Source organism: Lepidochelys kempii, chromosome 1 (genome assembly GCF_965140285.1).
Source record: "Lepidochelys kempii isolate rLepKem1 chromosome 1, rLepKem1.hap1, whole genome shotgun sequence".
In the NCBI taxonomy this organism is placed as follows: domain Eukaryota; kingdom Metazoa; phylum Chordata; order Testudines; family Cheloniidae; genus Lepidochelys; species Lepidochelys kempii.
In genome coordinates this window covers 272,912,899-272,934,206 of record NC_136380.1, presented here as the reverse complement: position 1 = coordinate 272,934,206, position 21,308 = coordinate 272,912,899, and the positions used below count along the sequence as shown (strand labels likewise).

Genomic DNA, 21,308 nt, shown 5'->3' with positions numbered 1-21,308 from the left:
ATCTGGTTCCTTGGTGACTGGCTCCCTTTAAATCAGTGGACTGACTCTGAAATCCTGTCCTACAGACTTAAAAGATCTTAAATGGTCTACAACCTGCATCACTTTATTGTCCACTTTCTCTAGCCATGTAAAGTAAGGAGCCTCTCTGTGTATCCACTGCCGGAGCTCACATCCATGGGATCTGGAACAAACATTTCTGTTTTTACAGGTCGCATCTTGAGAACAGTTTGCCTATTGATCTTCCTTCTGTTACATCTGCTTATGCAATCAAATAAAAGTCAAATTCTTTTCAATCAAGTTTTTGGTACATTTTTAGGTCATCTGTATCTCATTATTCTGGAACAATTTGCTCAGTGCAGTTCCCTCTGCTTTGTTTGGCCCATATTTTCTTATTCTTTTCTGTGTTGTCTGAAGCAGGGCTGTGAGATGTGTGGTTCATGAACAGGGATATAAATAATGACCATTGATTGTCAGGGCGCATCAGAGTCTTTTTCCCCAAGGACTCTGTGCTCGCATGGAAGTTTCCAAAGGAATGCTTCCCTTTGGCATGTTTCACACATTTAGATGGAATAAAATTAGAAAACAAACCTTTATTATCAGTGCAAGGTACACTGTCACTAGAACCATTAACCAGTGTATCTGTATAATATTACTTCTGTACAAGGGTCCTGAGCTCATGATCTCAACTGCTGCTGTGAGAAAGGGAGCACATTAGACATGTTTGTTATTTACACACAATGTTCAGCTTGTGCTGTTTAAGTAGCTTATTGGAGTTCACCTAGCTAATATACTTTTAAAAAATGGCTTTACTGACTTAAAAAAGATACAAAATGTACGCAGGAGAAACATAAACTCTGGACAAGTACCTACTTCCCACCGGCAAAGTATGAAATCCTAGCTCCGCTAAAGTTAATGGCAAAACTCCAATTGACTTCAGTGGGGTCAGGATTTCACTCGAAGTATTGGGCATTTATTACACTTCCCCTCTCCTCTCCACCCCACCACCGCTCTTCTCTGTCAATATCATGTTACTCTCAGTTGCACTTGCCTTTCCATCATAGAGAAATCATTCTTGTTGCACATGAAACTCTTCAATATTGTAATTCATTTATCACCGGATGTTGTTATGAAGCAATTTCTACACTGTCATCATGCCAACCATTAAGAAATGGAATTTGAGCTTTGCTTAGCTAGTCTTTTGAAACAGGTAGTATAATAAAGAGAGCTCCAGAATCCCTAAGGATACCTCTCCTTCTAGATATCCATTGGTAGGTTGAATATCTCCATTGCCCTTTTCTACAAATATTTCTTACAAAGCTAGGCTTAGTAATTTTCCTTCCAACAAGCTGAGCAAAAAGTAGAAGGGAAAGTAGCACTTCTAAGCCATGGCAGCTGATAATTACCTTGCTGTACATGGGGCTCTATATAACTCAGGCACTGTAAGAACTGTACTTGATTACAGTGCTTTAAGACTAGCTCAGTGCAAGAGTTCTGCTTCATTAGGGAAATAGAACTGCAGTACTTTAACGGAGCTCATTTCCATCTCCAATTTTGCTCTTGCATGGAGAGCTAAGCTACCTTTGTGCCCAAACCGTTGACATCCTTTTTCCTTGGAGAGGACTACAGATAAATACACGGTGGCAGAACAAACAGCAAATATTAATAGGAGACATAGTGTGAGGTTGAGTTGAACAGGAGGACCACCTGGGGCTCCTCATGAAAGATGGAAAATGGCTGTTTGGAAAAAATTACCTGTCATTTGAATGGGTTTATTTCTTTAATCCCTGAAAGAAAACCACATCCCACAATGAAAGCGTAAAGCCTTCCTCTCCTGTGTAATAGGCCGAGAATAAGTCTGATGATGATTATTAAAGTATTAGGGCCTTTTTAATTTGGAAGCTTGGGTGTAGTGAGCCCTGTGGTTCTCCAGACAGACTCCTGCTAGGTGCTTGGGGAGGCATTAGAAATTCCAGCACAGTCTACTGAAATAAATAGGGGCTTGGGGAATGTTGGAACTTATCTTCAGTGGTTGTTTTTGTAGCTTACTGATTTCTGCCTGTGTGTGTGTTTTGCCCATTAGCAACTATTTAAATAATATATGGAGTGCTGATGTGCCAGCATTTCAAGCCCTCTACAACTTGCCTTTCAAAGATCTCTCCCCTCTCACTCCAGCCAGGATGTTCTTTGTGGGAGTCCAGTTCTGCTTCCATTGGAAGCAGGAGCAGGCCCTGTGTTTCTGAAAGAAAATTCATCTTGGCATTATCAGCCCTAATTGCTGGCTTTAATTTGTTTTATATACTTAGGGCTAGATTGTGCAGCCCTTACTGTGATGAGCACTGTCTCACCCGCGTCCACCCATTGGCTTTACTGGGATCTAGTTGCGTGGGTCAGTGCTTACCAACATGCAAAAGGGGTGCTCAGTCTAGCACTTCTTGAGCGAGCCTCAGCCCCAGGTCACCCAAACCATAAAACAGGCTACTGAGGCCAATTTTCCAATTAATTAACTACTCTGAGCTGATATTCCACATGCCAAATTTCAGCTCACATTGGATTTTCTGGAAGCCTTTTAAACCCCTTATTACAAGGGGTTTGTTTCTAAACACCATTAGCCTGATTTTCCTCTCACTTACACCAGAGTAACTCCATTCATTTCAAAGGAAGAACTTCCAATTTATACTGGTGCTAAGGGAAAGGAAACTCAAGTCCAGATCCTCAAAGGTATTTAGGCACCGAACTCCCAACAATTTCAATGGAAGTTGGATGCCTAAGTACCTTTGAAGATTGGCCTCAGACCCTACAATCTGAAACTGTAGGGCCTGATTCTCATTTACACTAAGGCCCCTTTATACTGCTATTTAAATTCACTTTATAAAGTGTATATAAGAACCAGGCCCTCTATGACAAAGCTCTTCGCAGAAGCTGTATTAACTAAATGTTGATGCTGCTTTTAAAATGTTGCTTTTAAACAGCTACAGCTAATTCACCTTGACTAGACAGAGGGCTCAATGCTGGGATAGCACTAAGAGGCTCTGTAGCACTGGAAATCAGGTGAGACAGAAACCTCCTCAGTGCAAACAGACCCCTAACCTATTTTTTTACATTCCTTCAAACAAGAGTGAGTTTCACTCCCAGCAGAGGCTGAGGTTGAAAATAAGATCTTTCCTATTACACTGCCCATGACCTCCTTAGATCTTGTCTCGACCATAGTGTGTGGATTGAAATAGAATATTACATCCCAAGAGGAGCTTTTGTCTTGGTTACCTTTTGAATTAATTAAGCCTTTTGGGAAGATTCGTCCGTTTCCACACTACTGTATTTCATCTAATTATTTTGTTTTTAGTTTGCATTGTACATTTGCAAATATTGTAGAGTCTCCTGTTGGAAACACAGCTTTCCTGGCCAAATTCTGCTGTGCTCCTAGATCCTCCTGCACAATGTCCACTGATTACACCTACAGCCCTACATATTGCACACCTATAGCCCAGGACACAATTTGTCTTTTCACGTTAAATGTAAGTGTCAGACTGTTTTCTAGGACTGAAGACACCCAGACTTTAAGGACTACAGGAGCTGTCACATTCAAGCCCTTTTAACATATTTTTCTCTCCTCAGATGGTGAGTGGGTGAAGTATCCTGTTTCTAAGTGCTAATGGTGCACTTAAAATAGTGGATCCGCACACACTTGCAGTTCCTGTTCTCCTGAACTTGGGGCAGGAATGGGTTGGGGAGACTAGATTAGATGCTCTTGGATCTTGTGATGCAATGTTTCTACCTCCATCTGTTTAATGCCATGTTTCTTGTTCCATGACAAGTCTGTTTCCATGGCAGTGACATCTCTCTCAATGATTTTCTTATATGTCATCTGTTGTCCTTCTCTCTTTCACCAAATGGTATCCGGTCAAGGGCTTGTGTAGGAATATGGTTTTTTGACACCCATACAACATGCCCAAGCCACTTCAGCCCTCTCTCTCAAATCATTGTCTCTAAAGTCTGTTAGCCAGTCCTTTGTAACATCACCATTAGTTACTTTTTCCCACCGGTGGTCACCAAGTATTCTCTGCAAGCCTCTCAGATGGAGTTTGTTAAGTTTCCTCTTATGGGCTTCTATCACTTGCCAAGTTTCAGGGAGCAGAGCGAGCAAGGCAAAGGTGATATTTAAGCCGCTTTTGTGCTCCCCCTATTCGGGGACCATTCAGGGGCCTGCCTGGTTCCCCAGTATAAGTTCAGAGCAGCCTCACAGCTGCTCTAATTTATGCTCTGCTTCCAATGCCCCTTGTGGGCCCTGGGGAGCTGAATACAGTGTACTCCAACCACACTCCCTCCCTAATGCTTGCCTGCCTCCTCCCTCCCACTCCCAGCTCCAACAGGGCCTCTGTGCTGTGGGGGCTGGGAAGCAACTAGTGTAGAGTCTTTAAACCAGCTCTTGAGTGGCTGGGAAGTCCCCCTGCACTACTCTCAGGGGCCTATTTTTGCCCCCCGATTAAAGGCTCTTTTTGGTGCTGGAGTGCAGTAACAGGACCTTTAGTAAAAAGAAAAGGAGTACTTGTGGCACCTTAAAGACTAACAAATTTATTTGAGCATAAGCTTTCGTGAGCTACAGCTCACTTCATCGGACCTTTAGTGTAACCGAGAATCAGCCCTGCCCCGTTTCTCCCTACCATGTCTTGGTGGATATTATAGAAATGTGGCAATGTAAAATTCTCCAAGATCTAGGAGTGTGTCACACTCTTCAGCTGACACCACTTAATATGTTTTGTGGGGAAATCCCAGCACCTTAAAACCACCTTTAACAACAACAACAACAAAAGTAAATGAACCGTGGCTGGGTAAATAAATCAGTGGTGAACACTTTATGGTGATAATTAAAAATTCTCAGCAAGGTGTTTGTGTTGGGACCCTGTAGCTACCAGATGATGAGTTTAAAGGTGACTGTCTCCCCCCCATAGTCACAAAGTGGATTCTGGGACAAGGGAGCTGATTCATCACCATGTGTTACTCCAGTTTTATGCAGATGAAAGGCAGTGATGTTTCACTGGTGTAAAACTGGGGTAACAGAGCACTGAATCAGGCTTTTCTATTTTTAACCATGGGAGACAGACACTGACATTTGATCTATGGAAAGGGAAATAAAATGTGCTCTGGCCCAGCAGCCTGCCAAAACCTAGCCTTTGCATTTCGCATAGATTGTTAAGAGAATTAATAGCATTAGCAGCCTCCGAGGAGATATGCTGCTTTCAGTTTTTCCAAGTGGGCGGGTGTTAAAGCAAGGTGGATGGTGGCAGGATTAATTTTTTTATTAAATGAAGCATTCAGCGTTCCAGCAAACAGCTTGCTACAAAGCTGAACAGTAGCTCTAGGGCTTGTGGAGTGGTGGAGGTGGTGGGGAGCCTTTGAATCACAGTCATTCTCTGCTGAGTTTACTGAAATGCGAAAGGATGACTCTTCGATTCAGCTTTCACCCACTGGGAGCCACGTCCCCTACCCCCACTCACATCTGATGTCAACTCTGCATTAAAGAATGTGTGTCAGTCGCAGGGCGAGAGAGGCAGTTTGAATATTCTGGTCAGAGACTACTTCTTTGTGAAGGCTGTTGAACGTTTTGAAACCAAATCGAGCTCCCTGGAAATACCTTTTGGTTTTGATATCTCTTCAAACTTGAATCATGTTCAGATTTTTAAAAAATTTATTATCTGAACTCAGGTCAGTTTCACTGAATCCATGGAATATTTTACCCTGCTTTCCGCTCATCTCTGACTTGTATTAGTCGGATAAACTAACTCACTTTCCTAAATAAATATATTTTTATAGGTCATTTGGCAGCTATCACTTCTTTTCCCCTGCTCAGCATTGAAACCTTTTAATCAAAAATCATCTTACCACATGTTTAGTTGAACTGCTATATTGTTTATTAGATTGTGAACAATAAGAATACATAGCATTTATTTATAGTCTTTCATCCTAAAATACTTTACATACTGATACACAGACTATACATGAATCACTTCATCCAGTGATGATGGGGAATGTCCTGTGGGGAATGAGTTGTGACAACTGTTTAACAATACACAAGATGTACATGTACACTTCTCTAGAACAGGAAGTGAAAAAATATTTTAGCCAGCTGGAGGGAATGTAGGTAGGTAGAATATAGTTTTCCAAGCTGGAGTTTAGCTAGGAGAAGCATTTCAACCAGCCATATTCCTACTTTTGTTAAAAGCACAAACAGGGTATTCAATGAGAAGAAGTAGGCCAGACCTTAGTTTCATATCTCATCCAAAGGACAGAGCCTTGAGTGGCTCAGTGCCCCTGGCCACCATGCTCAGGTAATGGATCAATTCTGATTCAGAGGAAAGAGTGGCACTTATTGGATCACCAACCTTATTGCTTGCAGAAATGTTCCTTATAAGAAGGTGGCTGCTAGGAATGGTTGATTATTGATTTACACTTAATTATATATTTACTCAGCCTGCCATTTTTGCACATAGCTAAGCTACATAATCACATGCACTCCTTCAAGTGATTGCCTATATTCACAGCTCACTAATGAGAGCGTATGTCCCATGACTTAGAGTTCAGAGACTTTGACCAGCAGTGGCCATGCAGTGCATGTGCACCTGGCAAGTCCTTGTGCTCCATGTTGAAGACATGAAAGGACAGGGTGCACCAACTGCCACTCAGTTCCTCTCACTGCCTTCTGAGACGGAGTGGCTTACTGGTTGTAGAGGCTCACTGTCCTTAGCTGCAACAGCCCCTGTTTTCTCTGGTTTTGTATTGTATAGTTAGTTCTAGTATAATTAGGCTGTTTACAGTTGCCCATTAGCAATTTCTTAAGTTTTCTTCTAGATTTACCATGATTAGACTTTTGGTACCAGAATGTTGCCACGGCTCCTGGATTCAAATACCGCCCCTCATGTGAGGGTACCATCTCTGTGAACAACATGCTCCTAAAATGCCTGTATTGCTTCAGGCATTGCACAGACTGGTAAAATGTGCAGAGCCCTTTTCCCCAGGGCTTGCAAAGACAGGGAGGCTCAACTGCAGATATATATCATGGGCAAATCCATGAGGCTGGAATCAAAACTCCAGATCATGGGTCCCCCATACATCACTAGCTCACTGACTCACAGGGCTTCACCTTTAGCCCTGGCTCCAAGATTGGCCAAACCCAACAAAAGACCATTATTAGAGAAGATACCAGGTGTGGGGAGCTCCACAGGTAGATCTCAAATGAAGATCTCCTCAAAAGGCAGACCTCCATCCCCGTGCTGCTTTTCCTTCGAGCCTTCGCAGCCCCATGCAGTTCCCACCAAAATTCACCCTCACCGTGGTGCTGAAGGCTCAGCACTGAAGTGACAGGCAGAAGAGCCATTGAGAGTAGCACCAAGACAAGCTTCCACTTTAGTTAGGAGGTTGGCCCCTTCAACCTTCCACTCTTCAACACTGGCACCATTGATTAGGCTATTCTGGCACCACAGCCTTGGGCACTGCAGACCACGGAACTGCCCACATTCTCAGCATTTGAGCCAGCACTGTTACCCAGGGATGCCACAGCATTTTCTTGGCCATTCTCCCCTCAACACCAGAGCATTTGATGTTTAAAGTGTCGATGGATCTTGTGGTCCTGCAGGAGTCAGAATCACCACTGCTCTCCACTTCCATTTCTCTAGTGGTGCTGGAACTTTCTTTGATTATGGCACTGAGTACCTTCAGGACCTCACCAATTAAGCCTAAGTTTACTGTACCACATATGGAGTGACAATGTTCTTTCTCGTCAGCTTCCTCAGTCGTATTGGACAATAGTCATGTCTTGGAGTATTCCCATATATATTCTTCCACGATGTCTCCTCTACCTTCTTTAGTCTCACAAACGTGTTCTAGAGTCTCTTCTCAAGACATACTGGGACACCTACCAACCAGATCATGAATCTTGGCCATTGGGTCCATAGCAGTCAATGTGTATGTGCCCATACTGATGACATTGGTCTGCTCAGGAGAGAGTTGATTACCAAGACAGGGACCACTAGCTTACCAAGACAAGGCCCTCCATATATAGCCACAGCCACACACCACCATTGTACTGATCTACTGCTTGGGAGTCAGTTAGTGGAACATGCACACGGAAAATCACTTGAAGGAAAACAGAGTTACTGACCTGTATAGCAGTGGTTCTCAAACTTTTGTAGTGGTGACCCCTTTCACCTAGCAAGCCTCTGAGTGCGACCCTTATTATAAATTCAAAACACTTTTAAATATATTTAACACCATTATAAATGCTGGAGGCAAAGCAGGGTTTGGGGTGGAGGCTGACAGCTCACGACCCCCCTCTCCCATGTAATAACCTCATGACCCCCTGAGGGGTCCCGACCCCCAGTTTGGGAACTCCTGCTGTATAGTAACTGGAGTTCTTTGAGATGTGTTCCCCATGTGTACATTTCATGACTTACCTTCCATCACTTCTACCTCAGAGCCTTTACTTCCAGAATTCTGTGGTTGAAAGGAAACTGAGTGGGCAGTTGGTGCGCTCCACCCTCATATGCCTTCATCGCAGAGCACAGAACCTCTCAGGACACATGCAAGACACGGAACTTGTGTGTGGTGCATTTGCGCCCCATTAGTGGAATGTGCATCTGACCAATATATCTTGAACTTCTGCTACTGTACAGGTAAGTAACTTTGCATTCCCATCACTGTTACAAGTATTTGTTGTGTCTTGTCTTAAATGCAATTTTAAACTCTGGGGTCAGGACTGTCTCTTCCTCTGTATTTGTGCAGTTCCCAGCACAATGGGGCATTGTTCCTTACTGGGGCTGCTGGCTGCTATTGTAATCCCAGAAAAAAATAACGTAGGTCTTCCAGCATCCAGCTTTTGCCAGGCCATTCTGACTTGAATGTCTGAAAGCTGCATTTTTGCTGGTACTCTTCCCTGATCATCCTAACTTTCAAATATTTTAGCTATCTATTTATGCAGTCCTTCTATGAAGCTCCTTCTGGGGATCTTTCTTGTGGAGAGTGCAGGAACAGAACATGCTGTACAAACACATGCAAATGCCTTATTGCCAAATCTTTTGTGCCTAGTGGTTGGCAAGTGCCAACTGACAGGTATTCACAAATTTGCAAAACCAATGCAGATTCAAAATGACTGGGGTAACTGTCAGCTGCGATTGTGCTATGCTGTAGGAAATACAACTCCTGTCAAGCACATTCAGCTGAGTAATGCTTCGCACCCAGGGTGTCCCTTTACACTTTCTCCCTGAAAGGTAAAAGGGCCTGACAGGGGTTGGTCCATTCCCATGTACATGGGGTTGGAGACAAGAAGCCTATGGCATTCATTGCCCTGGTAAGAGCCAGTCAGAATTAATATCTCTGCACTGCAACCTCTGGGGACAAGAAATTCCAAAGGGAGTTGGGATTGAAGCAAGGGTCATAACCTCCCCCACCAGGTCCCCCTCCTAACCTGCCTGTGGAATAGACACGGTGCACTGGATAATTCACATTCCATCATGCTAATATAGTGCAGCCTGCACCTGGTGCAGTCTTAAGTGAGCGCTAGGAAGCTAAGGGATTGCCCAGTGCTCCTCATGGGGCTGTGGGGCTCTGCATTGACGTTATTCAGGCCACTGCCCAGCTGGCTCAAAGGGAACAGACATATTTAAACTCTCTGGGCTTGTTTCCTGGCCCCAGTATATAAATAACTACCACTGAAGTAGCGTGTGTCATCATAACACCGGGAGAGCAGAATCTGAATGAAAAACAATGGCAACTCCCTCAGTAGCAGTTCCCCAGCACAGAGCTGTCTCTCTCAGATGCTCCTTCTCTCTTAGCTAGTTCTGTTTGATCAGTTGCTAGGCAAAGGCAGGTGTGTCAGCTGAAGAGTGGAAATTTCTATTCATCTTATAAATAGTTGAACAGCCCAGCTTGGTGAAATGTGAAACGAGCAAATATTCCATCTTATTCTTGTAGGGCAGATCAGGATTCAGTCTACAGTGCTGTCATGTCAACAGTGTCACCGCTGCTGTTCATGATGCCATGGTGCTATAAGTTATTCATGTGAACATAGCAAACAAAGGTTTAGCTTAACCAAGTGATGAACATTTCTCTACCTGCAACATTCTCCCCCTTTAGAAGCAAAAGGCTCAGAGGTCACTTAATCTATGACAGAAATCGATTGCACAGTCTTTAGGGTTAGTATGCTTTGCAAATAGAGCAATGTGTCTCTTACCAGTACTGAGTGCTTCAAGCACAGAGCTCCTTGGTAATAGAGGAAAATATCACTAAAAGCCTAATGCAACGTGACTAGTTTGTTTGAAATTTGCTAGGGAAAATTGTAAATTTCCCTTATGATCATGTTTATACACTTGCCTATTAACAGGCTTTTTCTTCTGCTCATCCTAATGCTTCTTGCCTCAGTACATTGACCCTGGTTCTCTAGTGTCTTAAGACAGATCCCCATTGGAGGGTTTAGTCACTGTGAGACTGTGATGAGCTTTTCATCTCTTTCTCACGGACGTAAACGTTTCTGCTCTTAAAAGGAAATGACTTAATATGCTGACTGTATTTCTGTATATCAGTCTAAAGATATGTTAAATGCCGTTTATTGTAGTTTCTCAATTCTAATTGGTTTAAAGGGTTTGTCTAACCCTGTGCTACTTACTGCCTGGAAAAGTATGTCACTGGATGACATTTCATGTACCTCAGAGAAGCATCATCATCTAGTGGTCAAAGCAGGGGGCTGTGAATGGGTATAGTCTTAATTCTGCCACTAATCCTCTAGCTGCTGTGGTGGAATCTTAATGTTTCTGTCTCAAGTTTCCATGTGATATGGGGACAATAATAATAAAACTGTAAAGCACTTTGCAGTCACACTAGATGCAAGATGCTTCATAAGTACAAATTATTATTTTCCTTATGTTATTTATTATCAGGCAATCTCTTGATCTGAGAATAATCACACCTCATCCAATTGAAAGCAGAAATACTACAACAATAGGTGGCGTACACATAGCTAGATGCTACCCTCGGTGACCAAAACAACAATGATTTAGCAATATCAACTAAAAACTGCCAACCATCATAATAGTTTGGTGTGAAAAAGGAAAAGTGATCCATTTGTTTAATTTTAATTAACTGTTTTATTAGTGAATTACAAGCACCTCTGCAGCAACAGTGAAAATGTAATGTCCCAGCCCAGAGCAGCAATGTATTGTTACGGAAGTGAGTTGTTGTAAGAATACATGGAGGATGGGCTAGGGAGTCTACTGTGATGAGGAAGTAAAAGATATATGTGGATGAAAAGCATACAATAAAATAGATTTTTATTTCTCCAGTGCACTCTCCTGTGCTTTGTCTCAATCTTTTGAGTCCACAGAAAAAAGCTAACTCCATCCTTTGCACATCAATTATTACACTCCATGTCAGCTCTCTAATGATCTGCTGGAGGTTGCCTAAGGATTGGAATTAATATAAACAACAACACCACTCTGCTTGGATATAGTGCTTTACACCTTCAAAGAGAGATGTTAGCATTAATTAAGCCTCACAGAACCCCTGCAAGGCAGATAAGTCTGTAGAGCAGCCAAGTGTGGTAGATGTTGGAACATGAAAACCTACAGTATGAGAGGGAAGAATAAACAATTTATAAGCACTTGTAGGTGATGAATCGTGATGGTACATCTCTAACTTGCAGCTCTCATTTACTGCTCCCCCACCCCGGCCCTTTGAAAGTTGTAGCAACATCTTGTCTCACCTATTGTACAATTTCATCTGTGCACCTAGGGCTAGATTTTGTAAACCTCATTAATTTTGCATGAATAGCCCCACTGAACTTAATGAGACTACTTGAATAAATGCTCACCAACATGAGCAGGGGTACACACACTAGTCCTTAGAAAGTGTGCCAATTAGCCACAAAGCCTTGGGACAGCATAACAATGAAATCACACTTTTATATAAAGCTACTGAAGTCCATTGCCCTTGAAACTCCTTGTTTATAACATGTAAAATGGTTAGCTACTCAGGGCAGCCAGGACTGTTGTAGAATGATAATCTGGTATAAAATAGTAAACAAGAGCTCACCCAACATACAGTTTCTGTACTTGTGATTTTAATGTTATGTTCTTTACTAGCCTGTAAACCAAGAACTGTGCTCTTCATTGCACATATTAATGACCGATGTGATATTTTTATGCGAGTGTTAATGTGGCATTGTGTTACGTTGGCTCATTTAGCCATATAAAGAAAAGTTAGTTGAAAGGTTTGCCTCATCACCTGAGATATTCCTTTGAGGAATGGTGTGCAGATTAGAGATGCTGTTTGAAATGGACCTAAATCTTGGTGAGGCTTGGAAAATGAATTGTTACAAGGGATTCAGTTTAACTATTAGGTAATATGTATCTTGCAGCAGGAAAAAGGAAATTGTAATTTCCTTAAAACTTCAAAGGAAGGAAGCTTTCTAATAAAAAGCTGATACATACCTTTGCACAACACTACGGATTTCATCTCTTTTGCCATCATGTTACCTCAGATCAAAGGAGATATGAGCTATTCCTGAGGGAAGCCCTCTGCAAGGGACACATTTCTCCCAGGTGAATGTCACAGGTATACTGGCCCTAACAGAAATGGATACAGATATCAGGGAGCCTCCTCTCCAAGATCTGATAAGGTCATTGTGTTTCCCCAAGTTTAGCCCTTATAAATGAAGATAAGGTTATAGATCTCTTTGTAGGTGCCCTATCAGGCAGATATTGTTTGACAAAGCTGGGCCAATGCTCTAAAAATTGTCTGTGACTACTCATCTAAATTTTAAAAATAAATTCTTTAAAACACATTTGCATATCTTCTGTGTTTGTTTCAAACTAATATTCAGGAAAGTTCACAGAATCGGCTCATTTTAAACAGACATTGAATGTGAGTATTTGCTCCAGCAATGTGCTCCTAAGAATTATATCATCCACTCCTCAGGTACCATGGGGATTAGGGTGGCATAAGATCATCCTAAATAGACAGGAACAAGCTCAAGAAAACTAACTACATGACCCATTTGTCTCACCAAGCTACTGAATACAGCTCAACTTTCAAAGATTGTTGTGTGTAGTCAAACTACCACAGACCAAGGATTAATATATTTTTAAAAAAGATATTCGCTGAATAACTTTGAATAATGAATGAAGATTGCAATCTGCTCATGGACAAATTGAGAACCAAAAGAGAGGCAATAAGCATTAAAGAAATCATTTGCTAAGAATTATTTGCAGAGTTCAAATGTCTTACATCTTTTATGTGTGGTTTCCCCTGGTATCTTCCATTAGGTTTGTATTTTGTTGTATGCCATCTGAAATCTGACCATAAATGTAGCTATGCAGAGACCTTCAGAAACCTCTTTGCTAAGGGGGTGCTTAAAACCATGAAAAACCCATAGACACACCACACAGTTGTGTGTTTGCCTACTTAATCAAAACTGAGCAATCATACAAATCTCAGGTGGGGCTGGGCCAGGAAATTATTTCTTCCTTATAGGGTCTCCCTGTATACCAAGCTCCAGGCTTCCCCTTCCTTTTAGTTGTTGTTGGGGTAGCTGGTGACCTTCCACTACCCATGGCTTCCTAATGTATTTAGAGGGTGCCGGGCTGTAATTTGTGCACCTATTTCAGTAGCAGAAAAACAAGCAAAGAAAAATCAGTGAAACTTCTGAAAATATGTAACTGGAGTATTCATAGCTTCATTAATGAAGTCAAGCCCCAAAGAATTCAGTGACTGCTTGTCTCAAGATCTGGAACTAGCTTCTTGGAGATCCTGCACATGCTCAGATACAGCACAATGGCTAATGCAGGGCCACATGGTTCATTTCAGATAATGTCAGGTAAGAAATGCCCTCATCTTCTCTTTTTATCTTTAATGAACAATAGAAAAGTATTGGGCAGAGGGCACTAAGGTCCAGCCCCACTGAAGTCAATGAAAAGACTCCCTTAGGCCCTTAACAGCTTTATATTGTAGGTTTCACTATACCTGGAAGTAGTGCTCACTGTGGCCTTGTCTACACTACAAAATTAAGTCGACTTAAGTCAAGTCAACATACAGTCACCGCACTAATTAAAGCAGTAGCTCACACGCACACTATGCTCCTTCTGTTGGCGATGCGCATCCTCGCCAGGAACGCTTGCACCGACTGAACTGAGCCATTGTGAGGCACTGACGCCTGGAGCCTGCCCCCACCCCTGGGACTGACAGCCCGAGCTGTCAGACAGGCAAGGGGTTCACCGCTGGAGCCCTCACCATGGGGCTGACAGGCTAAGCCATGCACTGGTGAGCCATGCACTGCTGGGCTGACAGCCAACAGGTGATATAAGTAATGTGTCTATGGAGATGCTGTGTTGCCCTAACTACATCGACCTAAGTGCTTCATCTCTCACGGAGGTGGAGTTATTAAGTTGAAGTAGTGAGCGACTTATATCGGTGGGGGCACCATTGTAGTGTAGACACTTACAGAGTTACAGAGTAACAGCCGTGTTAGTCTGTATTCGCAAAAAGAAAAGGAGTACTTGTGGCACTTTAGAGACTAACCAATTTATTTGAGCATGAGCTTTCGTGAGCTAGTGAGCTGTAGCTCACGAAAGCTCATGCTCAAATAAATTGGTTAGTCTCTAAGGTGCCACAAGTACTCCTTTTCTTTTTACAGAGTTAGGTTGAGGTAAGCTGCCTTATATTGACCTAACTCTGGAGTATACAAGGCCTGTCTGTGTCTGTTTCAGGTTTCACTGTAAGAAAGGCTTCTATTGTAACCATATGTACCTCTCCATGCTCCTAGTTTTTGCATGCATCACAACATGACAAGTGTAAGAAACAAACTGCAACAGTTTTTATCAGCGACAGACATACACAGCGCTGTCTTGCCATAGAGTAGCAACTCAGACTTCCTCTTGTTCAAACCATGCAAAATACACTTACGTGTGTTGTTAGCGGGCTTATTCCTTCACCCACTTACTTCCCTGGTCCTTCTCGCATGAACAGAGAGCAACAGTACCCGAAGTCCAAAGGTGCAAACAATTCAATGTTTATTGGGGTGAATTTCCAGCAAGCATGATTCCAGTTTCCTTCCTCTCAGCTCTGACACCAGAGGCTTACCTGTGTTCCTGTTCCCATTTCCCCCTTTAGCTAAACATGATTCCAATTCCCCCCCCACCATTCCTGCCCCTCCCCCCACTTCCTGATTGACTGCAGACTACATAGTAAAACTTGAGTTCTGCTTAGCTATACCTTAACCAATCATTTTACTGGTTTCAGAGTAGCAGCTGTGTTAGTCTGTCTTCGCAAAAAGAAAAGGAGTACTTGTGGCACCTTAGCGACTAACAAATTTATCTGAGCATAAGCTTTCGTGAGCTACTGCTCACTTCATTGGATGCAATCATTTTACTGAAATTAAACCAACCAATTAAACTAAACTCACATATTGTAACATGATTATTTAACCAATTATATCCCAGCACCTTAATTAGTTTACACATAGCAAAATTAATTATACAGCAGACAGAAACAATCACAGAACCAGACAGAGATTATACAGACAAACAACAGGGAAATGGGGACTACAATGATAGAACAACACAGAAGTGAGGATTTCACATCCCAGCTATTGATAAGTGAGTTCTTGCCAGACAGGATGCTATCAAACTAAGTTTCCTTTTACTTTTTCTAGGCACTTCCCTTTCTCTGGAGGCGATAGGCATTATCAAGACAGGATTGTATTCCTAACAGCCCAATAGCACCTTATTTCAATGTGACCAGGTTGGAATGTGAGGATGTGACCATTCGCTTCCCGGCTTATGGCTGCCTCTGCTGCTTAGCCAAAGGCCTTAGCCTAAGAACAGGGCCTCAGACTGTCACAGTAAGAGAAGGCCCTTACACCAGCAGACAGTGATTTTGATTCTCTCTTTTATACCTCTAGAACTAGCCAAGTGATAAGAATACACCTAAATTCTTAGAGTATAGGCCTTTACAGGCAGGCCTGAATATCTATATCCTAACATGTGTTACAGTAGCACCTGGCGGAAACTGGAGCCCCATTGTGCTAGGCACGGTTCTGACACACAGGAAGCCAGTTAGGCTGTCAATTCTTCAAAGTATAAGGGAAAAAACAGAAAGGAAATACTATTATTGTTATCATCCCCATTTTACAGTCAGTAAACTGAGGCACAGAGGCAAAATGACTTTGCCCAGGGTCACACAGGAAGTCTGTGGCAATGCCAGGAGTTGAATCCAGCTCCCAGTCCAATGTCTTAACCACATGATCATTCTTCTTGTTTCTTTGTTCATTATATAATTTCCAGGGCCAAACTCTCAGTGGCTTTTTTGTGCCTCCTCAGGCAATAGCTCAGAGTCTAACTGATCATCATATTTGGGATTGGGAAGGAATTTCCCCCCAGGTCAGACTGGCAGTGACTATAAGGGGGTTTCTTGTGGAGCATGGGGGTGCAGTTTACTTGTCTGGATTATCTGGGTGTCTCTCATGCTAACCAAATCCCTGCCATTGCGGGAGGTCTGTGATATAAAGGAGGTCAGCCTAGATGATCTGGTGGTCTCTCCAAGTCTTTGACTCAGAACTAATCTATATTTATAACCTAGCCACACGTACCATGGAACAATTCTGCTGTGATGCTGGCGTGTACAGAGAGTAACTGAGCTATTTCAAAGGAGTTACTTTGGATTCACTGCTGTAAATAAGAGCAGAATTTGATCTTGTGTATATCACATAAAGACATCATTTTTTCATGTGTTACAAACCTGATTTCAGAAAATCAATTTATGTGTTTGTGTTACTTACAAATACTTCCTAGATGAGTCAATGTGTCCTGGCAGAGAAGAGAAGTGCAGGAAATAGATTTTCTTCTTGCTTTAGAGAAAAGGCAATCAGAGTAATAGAAAAATAAGGCTGGATGGGACCACGAGAAGTCACAGTCTAGCCCCCTGTGCTCAGGCAGGACCAAGTAAACATAGACCATCCCTGACAGATGTTTGTCCAACCTGTTCTTTAAAACCTTCAGTGATGGGGATTCCAGTAACTCCCTTGGAAATCTATTCCACAGTTTAACTACCCTTATAGTTAGAAAGTTTGTCCTCATAGCTAAATCTCCCTTGCTGCAGATTAAGCCCACTACTTCTTGTCCTCCCTTCAGTGGACATGGGGAACAACTGATCACAGTTCTCTTTATAAAAGCCCTTAACATATTTGAAGACTCGTCAGGTCTACCCTCCATCTTCTTTTTCTCAAAACTACATATACCCTGTTTTGTTAACCTTTTCTCATAGGTTTTCTAAACTTATTATTTTTGATGCTCTTCTCTGAACTCCCTCCAATTTGTACACATTTTTCCTAGTGTGGTGCCCAGAATTAAACACAGTCCTCCAGCTGAGGCTTCATCAGTGCCAAATAGGGTAGGACAATTATCTCGTCTTACATACAATACTCCAGAATGATTAGCCTTTTTCATAGCTGAATCACATTTAATTTGTGATCCAGTATAACTCCAGATTCTTTTCAGCAGTGCTACCACCTAGCCAGTTATTCCCCATTTTGTAGCTGTGAACTTGACTTTTTCTTCCTAAAGATAAGTGCAAAGTACTTCACTTGTTGTTCATTTCAGACTAATACTCCAATTTGTCAAGGTCATTCTGAATTCTAATTCAGTCCTTCAAAGTGGTTGCAATTCCTCCCAGCTTGGTGTCATCTGCAAATTTATCAAGCACAGGCTCCACTCCATTATCAAAGTCATTGATGAAAATACTGACTAGTACTGGACCCAGGACTTACCCTGGTGGGACCCCACTAGATACACCCTCCCAGTTGGACAGCAAACCATTGATAACTACTCTGTGTATGGTCTTTCAACCAGTTATGCGCACACTTTATAATAAGTTCATCTAGACCACATTTCCCTAGTTTGAGAATGTGTGGGATTGTGTCAAAAGCTTTACTAAAATCAAGATATATCACATCTATTCATTCCCCCCCACCCTGATCTATTAGGCCGGTAACTCTGATAAAGGCAGAAATTAGGTGCAAAATCAATGTAATGATAATACAGAGGAGAAAGAACATACATCCAGATTAAATGAGAGTTAGTTAATCTTTTTGCCTTATTCACTACACTGGAGGGAAATAGGAGTGTTTCATTTTCAGTCCCTTATCTTCCATCATCATGAGTATGATATTATGCACACCACATCCTCTCTGGGTGCAATAAATAATAGGTATAAGTAAGTTGATCAATTTGGGGGCTACTAACCTTGACAAGGTCCCTTTAAGGAACGGCTTTTATGGTGGCATGATGAGTTACTGTGCAGTCTGTGTATGCAAATCAGCCAGTTGGCTGCAAAGAGAACTCACTGGTTCATGAAGAAAGATTTTACTATTTAAAGGCTTCTTTTCCTCTCCAATTCTCTTTGTGTTGTGTTACACAATAAGCCAATTTAGCCTCAGGTCATAGAACAGTGGAATAAAAGGAGCTCCACTTGCCGTATGCAGCAAATGGTGTATCAGCGAGATGCTGGTGTTATAATAGTCAACTGGGTAGTAAGTAATGTATAGCTAGTTCACTATCTGCAAATCTCTATTTTAAAATATACCGACTCTAGCACTACAAAGCTTTATATGGCATCTGATGCCAGGTAATTAGATTCTACCTCAGCTCCGCTGGAATCAGCCTTAAACGTCTCTTTTGTACGGCACTCGGATAACTTGCCACCCAGTGGTGCCTATAGAACGCCCGCTGCCCACGGAAGGCCGTGGTGCCTCTGCAGCACCACTTCTCTCTCCTCTCTGGAACCCCGTGGGTGCCATCCTGCTTGGGATCAGGGGAGTCAGAGCCCTGTGGAGATTTGTAGGCTGGCTTGGGGGGGCAGGTGGGGACAGAGATCATGTCTGTGCTCCACAGCTCTCTGCTCTTCAGGCCAGCTGGATTTCACGTGGGCATCCATCCAGCAGTTCATACAGCACAGATCTTTGTTACTGCCCCGTTGACCCTCTCCAATCCTGCAACAAAGCAGTTATGAGGCAGCCCATACCAATGGCAGCATACCTCCTGCAGGAGCCATGCTGACAGGAGGTATGGTTAGCAGGCAAAGCATCCCTGAGAGGCAGCCATGCATGCAGGATGACTCCTACCTCCATCTCTCTAGGAGAACCTTTCCCCATGGATTCCCTGAACTCAAACCTTGAGCAGATGCTTTGCATGAAACCATGTTGGGGGATCCTCACATTGTGTATTTTTTTTCAGAGGAAAGGCCAAATTTAGCTTTCTGTTCCCGAGACTATTAAATCTTCCGTGCTCTGTGACAACAATCAAGAATCACAGAAAGAGCTGTTTTTTTCCCCTAACACTGAACAAGGAACTGTATTAAAATAAGGAAAACAGAGTTATCCCTAAATTTTCTTTTTCTGCTTGAATATACAGCTTCTGTCTATAAACTTTTCTAGCCCCGCTCCCGTGTGGCTTCCTGCCACAGATTAAAAAACAAAAACAAACAAACAACAAACCAGTACATGTAGCCTCACAAGGCCCTCATTCTGCCACCCTTAGTTATCTATGGATTAAGGGGGCTGTATCAGACCTTAAGTGTAGTGAATTTGCTGATTTCAGCAGATATTTGTCCACATCACAAAGCCAACTCCCACCTGGCATAGCTCACACCTCACCTCACCTGGCATAGCTTACACCTCACACGGTTTGGCATAACCGGTGCTCCATTTCAGGAGCAGCCCTGGATAAATAGAGCAGGTCAGAGATGCACTATGCGTGAAATACAAGACTTTTATGGACAGTCACCTTTGAGATACACCTTTGTGTTGTTAACATTCATAATACCAGCCACCTCCTTATCTTTGTGTCTCTTACAAACATGACCCTGGGTAGACAGTCTCAGATAATGCAAAGATAGCATTTAAAAAAAAAACTAAATGGGGTCAATGAATATGCTTACAGTTCTGGCACCCATTCAGATGAGAATTATTTCAGCTAGCTTTATTTGATCTTGTATATTGAGTCATCAAAACAAATGTGACACAAGGTCAATTCCTGCTATAATTATTTAACAACGTGTCATTTCAGAAGTTCTGTTTTCCATTGTATCAGCTTTTTTTAAAGGGATACACCCTGACTGCTCAAACACTTGGTGAACTCTGCCTCATCTATCCTCCTGACAAGCACCCAAAGTGTAAGAATTCATCAGCTAATGAAATTAATGCTGATGTATGAAATTTTCATTGTTTTTTTGACCTGTCACATCACAAATAATTTTACATCAGGCTGCAAACAAAGAGGTTTTTTTTTAAAAAAAATCTTGATAGGTACAAGAGGTATTTTATTTCACAAGCAAAAAATGAGCCATAGCAGTGCTGTGTGTTCCCCCAGTGCTTCCAAGGGTAGATAAAACCCAACAGAAAAACCACGGCTAAAGACCTATTAATCGTATTATAAAACTGGATTACTCTCATTAGCAGTAATATATATTTTTGGTCTTTGAGGGGATCGACACAATTTGACGTGGTTGGATAAAACCCCTTTGATCTTTAAACTGCATGCACTTACACAAAGGAAAATCTCTAAGTTATAACTAGATGAGTGGCACAGGCATTTTCCTCATTTCCGCTTTATGCCTTTCAGCATGTGACGTTAATGGGCTCTAGCTCTTATGCTGATGACATTAAAACAATGCTGTAACAGAATCAAAGCAAATGAGAATACTCGCCAGACTTCGAGTTACTTCCCGTTGTTTTCCTGAATATTTTTCTTTCCCTCCTTTCTAAAAAGGCACAGCGAACCTTTAAAAATGTGGAGCTGCTTTCAGATTTGCTATTGTCATCAAATCAATTTGGAACCAAGTCCTACCTTCCCATCTATTCTAATTTCAGCATACAATCTCTGCTGGCTCACTGCCAGAACGGAACTCAGGAAATGATAAATACTCATTTATTTGCAGTTACACAGATTTGCCTGGGACAGGCGGATCAGGGCTGCAACCCCAAAACTTAATGCACATTTACACATTAATTAACGGCCAGAGCCAATATTTGTGTGCAGTATGCTGACATGACATAGTGGACAAAGGACATAAATGAGACATGCTCTTGAAGCAGACTGAAGCTCTGAGTCTTGTCTGCCTGCCCCACGTTTATCCCTTCCCACCGAAGTAACTATGCACAATAGGAATACAAAATTAGGTTGTACTAATCTGATTTGAAACAAACAGACCACAGCCAGATACCACATATCTCAAAAATATGTCTTAGGAGTTGGTTATGATAAATATTAGGCATGCCT

General features: G+C 42.2%; 1 long non-coding RNA gene across 1 annotated transcript in view; it reads left to right on the top strand.

Annotated features, from left to right (window-relative positions):
* LOC140905040 (uncharacterized) overlaps positions 1–21,308 on the top strand; it is a 49,560-nt gene that overhangs the window by 8,868 nt on the left and 19,384 nt on the right. The window contains exon 2 of the long non-coding RNA XR_012156720.1: positions 8,466–8,663. This is a non-coding gene — a long non-coding RNA (uncharacterized LOC140905040). The remainder of the gene's footprint in view (positions 1–8,465; positions 8,664–21,308) is intronic.